Here is a 12516-nt window from a genome sequence, read left to right on the forward strand (position 1 = left end):
ACCTCCCGACCAACCCAATGTTACGACCAACCCTCTCCCATCACATAACCAAGCTCCTCCTCCCAAAAGAATTAACTTTATCCAGACTGGGGTCGCATCTTACGATCCTAGCATCTACATTACCCCCACCCACCTACCCAAGCCGGAGGTGCTCCTCCCTGATTGCACTGACTTCTTGTGCATGGTGGACACCTCCAAAACCCAACCAGAACCGATGGTGGTGACCGTCGAAGGCAGGGCAGGGCAGAGTTTGGGAGAGACTGAGTCTGTTGAATCTGGGACTGGGCAGAGTTTTGCTGAGGGAGCCTATGATCCAAGCAAGTACATCCTATCAACGAGCCGAATTGGGCTAAGTGTAGAATTGCCAGAGACAGGAGAACTATGCATGATCCGGGGGGATGGATCTGGGCTATGGACAGATGAGCCGACAACCGTAGAAGAGGACTTTGCTAACTTGCAATTTCTCGATGATCAGGAGCTGGAGGATGCGTCCATTAACTGGAATGATTATGAGGGATCAGAGGAGGCCACGGGATGGCTCGAAGATCAACCGGATGCAGTGGGGGAAGCTCAACCAAAACAGAGCCCGGCAGGGGCAGAAATATCAGTTGTGGCCGGAACGGCCGAAAATCAAGTTGTACCGCCGGAGAGCGCCGGTGTTAAGAATTCCGCTCAGGACATGGGCATTACGGATGTGGGAACTATTGAACAAACAGCTGTACTGACGCAGTTGGAACAAGGAAAGTTTGAGGAAACTGAGAGAGCCAGAAAGGCAAAAGGCCCTGAGGGGACCGAAAGTGCTGTGTGCACAAAGACAAGCAATGCTGCGAGCATATGGACAGAGAGCACTGAGAGTGCGAGTGGACCGGAGCCAGACAGGTGTCTGTTGGCTGCCAGTGGAATGTGGTGGGAAGATGACGATTTGTGTCTTGCCCACACCGATGAAGACTGGGGGAATAACCAGCCGGATGATACTTGGTATCTAGATGAAGTGGACCACATGACAAGAAGTGGGCGGTACTTCAAGCCCCCACAAATAGACCAACCCGAGGCATCTGGGAAAGACAGAGAAGCGGAGAGACAGAAGGAGAAGCAGATCGAAGACGAGGCTGTGTTGAAACAATTAAAGAAAATACAAGCAGACATCTCCATCTGGGGACTGCTAATGGCATCACGAGTACACAGAGAAGCTGTCCTATCTGCCATGGACAAGTCCAAACTCTCCATAGACACCACGCCTGAACAGCTGGTCGGGCTGGTTTTTCCGGGAGGAGGCTCCCCGGCATTAACTTTTTCAAACAAGGAGCTACCGCCTGAGGGCACAAACCATAACAAACCGCTCTATATTTCTGTGGAATGTAGAGATAAGTGGATACCGGTGGTACTTGTTGATACCGGGTCTGCGATTAATGTCTGCCCGACCAGAACGGCATATGCAATCGGGTTGAAGCCCGTAGATTTCGTCCCAACCACCCAAGTGATCAGAGCATACGATAATACCAGCAGAGAGGTGATGGGGACTGTTAAAATTCAAACCAAGGTTGGTCCAGGACAACACAGTATTGAATTTCATATCTTGGACGTTCCCGCAACCTTTAACCTACTTTTGGGGCGACCGTGGTTGCACCAGGTCAAAGCAGTCTCTTCCACTCTACATCAGATGTTAAAGTACCCCCACGGGAAAGGGGTAGCAATCGTTTTTGGAAATTCATCGATCCATCCGCCGCCGGAGGTGTCTACACCCGTCTTGGAGATCGAGCACGGCACGGAGGATGTGTTTTTGTCGGGGTTCACTTTGGCCGAGGCTCAAGTGGTGCAGAATGTCATGGCTGCGAATGAGGGCATGTATGTTAGTGCACAATCCATATACCTCATGAACAAGCTAAAGCATACCCCTGGGATGGGATTAGGGAGAAGCGGCCGGAAGGGCGTCTCAGTGTTGGCCGAAGTGCCACACAACCCCCACGCCTTTGGACTGGGTTATCTGCCCACCAAGGAGGATTGGGTAAGGAAAGGGAAAGAAATGGCCGGAAGGGCCAGAGCAAAGAAGGCCGGGAAGCCATTTGATTTAATGCACAGGCCCATCTGGGGTACCCTAAACGGACGTTTCGTCCGGGAGGGGGAAGATTTTCCATTCTGCGGCTTCCCGGAGCCATGGCTAAACGCAAAGGGGGAGCGCGTGCCTGGTTTTGAAATCTTCTTCGACATACAATTATCTGGGGATGACGTTGCCGAAGCGCAGACAGACCCACCAACTGAGATTGAGCAATGTGAAGCAGTGGATCCTGAGAGTACAGAGCTGGAAATGGGGGTAGCACTGGCGAGTCTACTATCAGATCCTCCGATCGGCCAAGAGTGCTTGGGGGATAACTCTTCGGTTTCTGTGATTGGAGATGAAATAGCTGCGGACTTTCCAGCGCCGATCTTGGATGCATCTATCGCACCTTCTCTCATCTGGCAGTATGAAGAAGGCTTTTTATCTAGCAGTTCCGGGTCAGGTAGTGAGCCGGAATCTGATTCTACCGAATCTTCTGCGTCGGAATCAGATTCCAGCTCGACTGAGTCTGAGTCCGGTATTCCTGGGGGTGATAACCCGGATACCACAGTCCTGTCTAGGTCGTCTTTTTCATTTTCTTTTGAGTCTGTTGTAACAGAGGAATCTGACGGCTTGGAAGTATTTAATGAGAATGATGTGGATGTGGTTTCCGAGTATTTTTCTGTGCCTTTGATTTATTGCTTAAATCAAGATTTTCAAAATTTTGATGAAAACAGCGAGGAAGAAATTCCTCCAGTTTTGCAACGATTAATCGATCAAGAGCAGGAGAGATTTGTTAAACCCTTAATGGATGAAATCACTACTGTGAATGTTGGTACTGAGAAGGACCCGCGGCTGGTCCAGATCGGGTCCACGTTGTCTTCAGAGGAGCGCGAGCGCTTAGTCGCTTTATTAAAAGATTTCAAAGATGTTTTCGCGTGGTCCTATGAAGACATGCCTGGAATCGATCCTGAGATTGTACAGCACCGGATCCCTCTTGATCCAGAGGCCCGCCCTGTCAAACAGAAACTCAGAAGGATTCGCCCGGACTGGGCCCTCAAGATTAAGGAAGAGGTCACCAAACAAATTGACGCAGGGTTCCTGCTGGTATCTGAATATCCAACTTGGTTGGCCAACATAGTCCCGGTGCCAAAGAAGGACGGCAGAATTCGGGTTTGTGTAGACTTCAGAGATTTGAACAAGGCCAGTCCGAAGGACGACTTCCCCTTGCCGCACATCGACGAATTGGTAGATTTCACGGCCGGGCACGCCTTGCTTTCGTTTATGGATGGTTTCTCAGGCTATAATCAGATAGTGATGGCACCCGAAGACCGGGAGAAGACTGCGTTCACTACCCCATGGGGTACATATTGTTATAGAGTGATGCCATTCGGGTTGAAAAACGCTGGAGCTACGTATCAACGGGCAGCAACTACAATATTGCATGATATGATCCATAAGGAGGTCGAAGTGTATGTGGACGACATGATTGTCAAGTCCAAAGATAGAGAAGGCCACTACACCGCCTTACAAAAATTCTTTCAAAGGATCAAAGAGTTTCGGCTGCGACTGAATCCCCAGAAATGCACGTTTGGTGTTACAGCGGGGAAGTTGCTAGGGTTTCTGATCACACAAAGGGGCATCGAGGTCGACCCTTCCAAAATCAAGGCCATCTTAGAAATGCCACCACCAAGGACTGAAAAGGAGGTGCGAGGCTTTCTGGGTAAAGTGCAATTCATAAGACGGTTTATTTCTAAATTAACCTTGACTTGTGAACCACTTTTTGGTCTCCTGAAGAAAGGAAAGAAATTCCAATGGGACGGCCGATGTCAAGCAGCTTTTGAGCAGATCAAAGAGTATCTACAGAACCCACCCGTGTTGTCACCACCAGAGCCGGGGAGACCGTTGATACTGTACCTTTCGGTAACTGAGACTACCATGGGCTGCATGCTCGCGCAGGAGTCAAAAGACAAAGTGGAAAGAGCCATCTACTATCTGAGCAAAAAGATGCTAGATTACGAGACCCGCTATACGCCACTGGAGAAAGCTTGTTTGGCCTTGGTATGGGCAACCAGGAAGCTGCGGCACTACCTGTTAGCCCACTCAGTAATGTTGGTTTCGCGTTTGGATCCTATCAAATATCTCTTCGAGAAACCAGCACTTACGGGTAGGCTGGCTCGTTGGCTGCTGTTGCTCTCTGAATTTGATTTGAAGTATGTAACGCGCAAGTCAGTAAAAGGCAGAGCGGTAGCGGAGTTCCTTGCCGACCACCCGGTTGAGGGGGATGAAGCGGTTGAGTATCTATTCCCAGATGAAGCCATTCTGCACGTCGAAGATGAAACTTGGACAATGTACTTTGACGGAGCGTCAAACCAGTATGGGTATGGGATAGGGGTGTTGCTGATAGCGCCTGATGATTCCCGTATCCCTTTAGCATTCAAGCTCCGGTTCAAAGTTTCCAACAATGAAGCAGAGTATGAGGCATGTATTGCTGGCCTGGAAGCAGCCCTGGAACTAGGGGCAAGACGGTTGGACGTCATTGGGGACTCGAACCTTGTTGTGTCTCAAGCAAAAGGAGATTGGAAGGTCAAAGAGGAAAGGATGATAATCTACCACCAAACCTTGGATCTGTTAATTCCTCGGTTTGAGAAGCTAAATTTCACCCACCTCGTAAGAGAGAACAACAGGTTTGCAGATTCACTAGCAACTCTATCTTCTATGATAGACATCCCGTCCGGAGTCCGGATGCGTCCAGTCATTATTGATCAGAAGTTTGCGCCAGCATACGAGTCGATTTCCGCCATAGATGAGGTTCAAGAGGGCAACCCCTGGTACTACGACATCTGGAACTTCTTGGAAAAGGAGACATATCCACCGGGGGCAAATGCCAAAGATAAGAGGGCTGTCCGAAGAATGGCTACTCAGTTCATTATCTGCGGAGGAAAGCTGTACAAAAGGGGTCATCTGGGAATGCATAAGCTCTGTGTAGAAGCTGAAAAGTCAAAACGCCTGATGGAAGCCATCCATGGGGGGGAGTGCGGTGCACACATGAATGGAGTAATGCTGGCCAGAAAGATCCTCAGACAGGGCTACTACTGGTCAACCATGGAGGAGGATTGCATTGGTTTTGTTCGGCGATGCCACAAATGTCAAATCCATGCAAATCCCATGAACATCCCGCCGTCAAAGCTGTACAACATGACTTCGCCATGGCCTTTTTCAGTCTGGGGAATTGATGTGATCGGAGCTGTTACCCCGAAGGGGTCAAACGGGCATGAGTTTATCCTAGTAGCGATAGATTATTTTACAAAGTGGGTCGAGGCCCAATCATACGCAGTGTTGAAGGCGTCGCATGTCGCGAAGTTCATCAGAAACAACATCATCTGTCGCTACGGAGTGCCAAACGAGATAATTTCAGACAATGGTTCCCACTTCAAGAAAGAAGTGATAGACTTGTTGGAGAAATACAATGTGGCTTTTCATAAGTCATCTACATACAGGCCACAGACCAACGGAGCGGTTGAGGCCGCCAACAAGAATATCAAGCATATACTACAGAAGATGGTGGAAACCTATCGAGATTGGCCAGACAAGCTGCCATTTGCTCTGTGGGGCTACAGGACTTCCATCAGAACTTCTACTGGAGCAACTCCATATTCATTGGTCTATGGAATGGAGGCTGTTCTACCTATTGAGATTGAGGTTCCGTCGTTACGAGTATTGGCCGAATGCCAGATAGCCGAAGCAGATTGGCAGCAAGGCAGATTCGAAGAACTCATGTTCTTTGATGAAAGAAGACTGAAAGCACTGTACCACATCCAAGGCTATCAACGCAGGATTGCCCGGGCTTTCAACAAGAAGGTTAAGTCCAGGAATCTGAAAGAAGGAGATTTGGTGCTCAAAGACAACCGAGCTCCCATCCACGACCCAAGGGGCAAGTTCAAACCTAATTGGACTGGTCCTTACATCATCAAAGCTATCTGGTCAGGTGGGGCTGTGGTTCTGATGGATCTAGATGGCTTGGAGTTCTCACAACCGATCAATATGGACAAGTTGAAGAAATATTATCCTTGAGGGGCTCGCTAGGCCGAAAACCCGAAAGGGCGACCTAGGCAAAATTCAGAGCACAAAAAATTAGAAAATATAAAAACTGAGCTCGCAAGGTTGAAAACCCGCAAAGGGCGGCCTTGGCAAAAGTTAGAGCGCAAAAGGAGAGTGAAAATACTCGAGTGAACCTCAGCCTGAACTACGTAAGGCTTGATTCCCATCTTTGGGATACGTAGGCAACTTCGTCTTGAAGTTCAGTCATAAACTTTTCCCCGATCAACTTTGTCCATTTCGATCATCTCAGTCATCTTTATCCATCAGCATTTACCGTGATCTCCGGTACAGTGCTGTTCAAACTAGGGGCAACTTTCCGTTGCCGCGACGGTGCAGAGTTACTCAGACTAGGGGCAACTTTCCGTTGCTTTGGAGTGCCGCATTGTTCTTCAGACTAGGGGCAACTTTCCAGTTGCAGGGATCTGGGGTTGTGCATCTCAGTGACAGATTTTCGGCATGTCCAATTCTGATCCACATCGAAAATAGTTTCGAAAAGTTTTAATAAAAGTTGACTTTGTTCAAATCAATCTTTTTACGACTTAGACCATTTTTGGACCAAAAGTGGAAAATTTTCAGTACCACAACTTTCAATTTCATTGGTTTCAAAATAGAGTTCTCCTGCTCTTGCATTACAATCGAGGTTGCTTATTTTAGTACATCCATAAAGAAAACTTGAAAATGCTAAATAAGCAATAAATTTGGGGCATAGTTGAATCAAGTATCTCTGTGTCCTCTTCCAGAGCTGGACGGAGCATCTGATGCCAAGCTGGGCCCAACTTGTGCCTCCTCATTGAGCCAATCACGCATTCATCTGACAAAGTGCAACTGAAAGTAGAAGCAGGGGCCAGGAGCTCTCTAGTCCTCCATGCCGTGGCATATCGAGCAAGCTGTGCCCCCCGGACCGGGAAAGCGGCTGGATACTCAATCCCCTCCGGTGGACAAGTCTGATCATGACCAAACTGACGCAGAAACCGGAACGGAAAATAGAATACGCAGTGGGTTAGACCAATCAGTTGGATCCCAATCTGCCGAGACATACTATAGCTCATTACCGGGAGGTTGAGCCAAGGGCAACGCCAAGCAATGCCGTCTGCGGACAAATTGCACATCCAATCGAACCACCACCTTTCGTCAAGAGCATTGACTAGGCGCTGCCGAAAGAAGTAGCCCCGAGCTGAATAAGCCGGGCAAGAGTCCACAACCTGCAACTTATCCATTAACCATACCTAGGGAAGGGATGGAAAATGAGAGAATAAAGAATAGAGAGGTGTATGATGAGAGAAAAGTAAGACAAGGGTTTTGAGAGAAAAGTCGAGCCTGAGGGTCGAGTGATGTGAGCAAATATATATGCGAGGTTGGGTGGGAAACATTACCTGCAGTAGTAGTGGACTCCCAGCGAACCTAGTCGCCTCCCGGCGATAGACAGAATCTAAGCCCATCAGTGTCTCGGCCAAGGTCATGGCAATACAGCTCTTTCCTTCTCTCAAACCTTGGGCGACTTCAATCAGGCGAATGCTAGCCCCGCCGAAGCCCGAGGAAAGCAGAAAGTGAGATAACAAACATAAGCAGAGGGCGTGTTGCCGGAAACCCTGCCAATGATGGTTGCTGCGGTCACCAGCGTCGGAAAAACAATGAATCAAGCCGAGGATGTCCAGCTCTCCATTGCAGATCAGAGATCGAGCGTCATGCGCTGTGAGCCCACACATCCGCCCTAAAGCCTGGGCGTGACCAAAACAGAACTGGGGCAAAATCACTTCAGAGCACTCAGACTCCATCAAAGCCTGAAAATCTTCGAAAGTGGGACACATCTCTTGGCCGCCAAAGCTAAAAACATGTGTCACTGGATTCCAGAACCTTGCCGCGGCATGGAGAAAAGGGAGATGTAACGGAGTACGGCTCAGCGTGAATAGTGCATTCAAGCCGAAACCCCGGAAATTCAGTTTTTCCGAGCCGTCTAGAGAAGAGATCCAAGATATGATATTTTCTGCGAGAAACGCCTCCATCTTTGTCTAAAACTAAGATAAAATGAATGTTCCCGAAGTTGAGGCTTTTATAGAAGAAAAAAACACTATTCACGGGGACACGTGTCAAAAATCTGGTGGCTGCAGGACTGAATGGCAGGCCAGCTACTTTTTCTGGCTGGCCAGCTATTTACTTTCTGCAGAAATGGCTGGCCAGCCATTCACTTTTTGCAAAAATGGCCGGCCAGCTCCCAGGGATGGCTGGCAATGCTGCAGTGTGTCTCCTCGGCCCTGTTTTGCTCTTCGAAGGAGAACTCCAAGCATTTCCATGCAACAGGAGAGTCGAAGGCCTTCATTTCAGACGCGTTCCGATGCCCAGATCGTCAGAAGTACACTTTTTTTTTATTATTGTCGAGTTTTGCTTATCGAGTTGTTGTTGTGCTTATCGAGTTGTTCGTCGAGCGGACGTTGTTTTGTGTTTTTGAGTCATTGCTCTCTGTTTAAGCAATTTTTGTTAAAGTTTTGTTTGTTTGCATTGTTGCTTTTTGCTTATCGAGTTGTAAACTTGCTAAAGATTCTGTTATATCTTAGTAAGTTGAGTTGTTTAGTTTGTTGCGTCGGTTCACTACCTGACTTGGTGATTACACAATACGCATTACCACTCAAATTCATTCTTATGCGAAACAAATTGATGCGATATGATGCTAAAAGTTCAAAATACAAACACCTTTTCAAAAGCTATTTCATTTCATCATGCTTTACAACAAATAAAGGTACAAGTTTTACAAAAATAAAACTGCCTAACAATGTGCAAAGTGCTACAAACTACTAGTAAAAGAAAAATAAAGCAGGAAATAGCAACATCAAAATCCTCGGGAGCGGGAACGAGAAGCACGCCTCGTCCTCTTTTGCGGGACGACCTCCACACCATCATCTGAGTCGGAGCTGTCATCCTCAGGGTCCTCCTCAGCCTCGCCTCTATTCCCCGAGCCAAAACCGGAGCCTCCCTCCTCAATAGATGTCTCGAACTGACGGTCGGTAGCCTCCTCCTCCTCCTCATCAGGCTCCACCTCCACAACATGAGCCCTGCGTCTGCGGACAGGCCCCCCTCGAGCTCCTCGATAAGGCCTAGATGGCCCGGCTCCTCGGGAAGGCCGAGATGACCCCGCCCCCTGAAAAGGCTCAGATGGCTCAACTCCCCAATGAGGCCCGGATGGCCTAGTCTGCGGCTGACCGGACCAAGAAGGCATCTGAAAACAAAAAGTTCAATTCAAATACATCAGTCCAAATATGTACATCAGGATACAGATATAAGCAAAGGCTACATGAAGTGGGTGCATGTAAATACAGTGTACAAGTGGGGTGTGTGGCAGATGTGCTCTACACAAGTAGTCTATCGATGCAGTAGAAATCAGCATGTCATCAGAAGTATGATAAATGCCAGAAAACTGAAGGGTACCTGAATGCCCGCGACGGACAACTGTGCCTCCCTGCGTAGGACCATGCCCTCGAGCGTGGCCACCAGCCCAACCACTTCCTCCATGTACCCTCGCGATGGCTGCAAAAATGAGCTCATAATCATCGGTGAACAGAAGAGTGTCTAAACATCTGAATGATAAATGAAAAAAGTGGAGCATACCGGTGGTGAGTCCGGATCAATGGCGTATCGATCACTGGGCATCGGAGGCTCTAGTGGGATCGGGGTCAGAGAGCTAGCCCCATACTGCCATGCCATCAACTCAGTAGGCATATCTGGCCATCCCAGATGAGGATGAATCAACGGGGTCGGAGGAAACGGTCTACTCCCACCTCTAGATGTGCCAGCCCGGCTAGAAGAAGGGATGTCTGTAGCTCGAGCCCGAGCCTGATCCGAGGATGACATACCGGCAGGTCTCATCATCGGAATACGAGCTTCTGTCAATGGAGGCATCAAATATATGTGACGATAGGTGGCGTAGTCCCCCTCCGCAACATATAGCAAAGCATCGCTGCCCAGCATGGTGCCGACTACCTCTGAGTAAGAGAGCCTGTCAGCGGTCCGCATACTAGCTGGGGGTACCACGGGAACATCCTGAGAAATATACCCCCGTACCTGGCGCAGAAAGCGCTCCCCCAGGAACCAGACTCTGCCAACTGGCCCTTCGAGCAGGACCCTATACCGGGAGATGCCTGACGCTCCGGTATACTGAAGTAGGAGATCATCACCCAGGGGTGCCCAAGGCTGCCAAGTAATCTGCGGATGATAAATGTATAAACCAATCAGAAAACGAGGATATACAGAGCAAGTCAAAGATGAAAATGAAAAGAACTGAAAGTTCTGAAGTACTTCTGAGTGTCGCACAATGTCGAAGTACTGTCGCAGGCGAACCAGGGTCTCTCGAGGCCTCGCCCGGTGCGGGCCCTCAAATATCAATGAATATGGGGTCACGGGAATCCCCACCACCTCCAGCTCTGGGGCTAACGATGGGAAGTATACATAAGCCCATAGCTGAGAAAAGCAGTGCAGAATGTAAGTACGAAATGCTGAGAGCAAAATGCAGACTGTAAAAGTGCGCTGTATGTGCAATGTACAAGTAATGAAGAGCAGAAATGTAAATCAAGGGGACAAAAAGTACCTCCCAAGCTCTCCAGTAACCGCCAAGCAAATCGCCCCGCCCGCGGGAGGTCGCGCTCATGTAAAAATAAAGGGTAGCCAAGCCGGCGCCACCCCAATCATATCTCTGGACCTGTGATAGGTCGACTAGAGCGCTCAGCAGGTATAGCCCAATGGTGTTCCCTCTGTCGGTGAACAGGGTAGTCCCGAAGAGGAACATCAGGAAACCACGGGCGTACTGCTCCGTCTCCTCGGGAGTCTCGGGCACCATCTCCGCCTGCCGGAAATGGGAGGAGAACCAAGTGTATCTGACTCTCCCTGAAACCCTATCAACAGGTGGGCGAGCCCCCAACAAATACATCCAGGCGGCCTCCCACTCGCCCATATCCTCGTCATAGGGGATGGGCCAACCTCCGACATCAAGGCCGGTCAATACAGCAAAGTCAAAAGGGGTCATGGTCATGTCCCCGGTAGCAGAGAAATGAAAGGAATTGGTGGTGTCCCACCATCTCTCTACCAGAGCTGCCATCAAGGTCCTCCTGGCAGGACAGCGTGACAACCCGACACAGAAGGGGCCAAACCCCGCCAAGTCTACTAAGTCTCTGACGCCCTCCGGGAGCTCAGCATACCAATCCCGCGCCATGGTGGAACCATATCCTCGCACACTGCGGGAACCACCCTGCATTCAGAATGAATATATGTGTCAATAATAAGATGAAATGGGCTGTATGCCAATGATAATGAAATGGGCTGTGTGCCGAAGAAATGAAATGGGCTGTGTGCCGATGAAATGAAATGGGCTGTGTGCCGATGAAATGAAATGGGCTGTGTGCCGATGAAATGAACTGGGCTGCGTGCCAATGGAATGGGATCGGCTATGTGCCGATGAAGTGAAATAAGCTGCATACAAATAAAATGAAGTAGTCGTGTGTTCAGAAGTGAAGTGTACGGACTGTGTGTTCAGTATAATCAACTTTCAACTACTGTGGGCTGCGTGTTCACTATTTAATCTGGGCTGCGTGTTCAGAAAATTTAAAGCTTGGGCTGCGTGTTCAACTTTCTATCACTGTGGGCTGCGTGTTCACTATTTAATCTGGGCTGCGTGTTCAGAAAATTTAAAGTTTGGGCTGCGTGTTCAACTTTCTATCAGTGTGGGCTGCGCGTTCACTATTTAATCTGGGCTGCGTGTTCAGAAAATTTAAAGTTTGGGCTGCGTGTTCAACTTTCTATCATTGTGGGCTGCGTGTTCACTATTTAATCTGGGCTGCGTGTTCAGAAAATTTAAAGTTTGGGCTGCGTGTTCAACTTTCTATCACTGTGGGCTGCGTGTTCACTATTTAATTTGGGCTGCGTGTTCAACTTTCAGTTAATTTGTGGGCTGCGTGTTCACTATCTACCTGGGCTGCGTGTTCAGAAAATTTTGAATTTTGGGCTGCGCGTTCAACTTTCAGTTTAATTGTGGGCTGCGTGTTCACTATCTATCTGGGCTACGTGTTCAGAGAATTTGAATTTTGGGCTGCGTGTTCAACTTTCAGTTTAATTGTGGGCTGCGTGTTCACTATCTATCTGGGCTGCGTGTTCAGAGAATTTGAATTTTGGGCTGCATGTTCAACTTTCAGTTAATTTGTGGGCTGCGTGTTCACTATCTACCTGGGCTGCGTGTTCAGAAAATTTCGAAATTTGGGCTGCGTGTTCAACTTTCAGTTTAATTGTGGGCTGCGTGTTCACCATCTACCTGGGCTGCGTGTTCTGAAAATTTTGAATTTTGGGCTGCGTGTTCAACTTTCAGTTTAATTGTGGGCTGCGTATTCACTATCTATCTGGGC

The sequence above is a fragment of the Camellia sinensis genome, chromosome 11 (assembly GCF_055761805.1).
Source record: "Camellia sinensis isolate YWXY chromosome 11, ASM5576180v1, whole genome shotgun sequence".
NCBI lineage: Eukaryota > Viridiplantae > Streptophyta > Magnoliopsida > Ericales > Theaceae > Camellia > Camellia sinensis.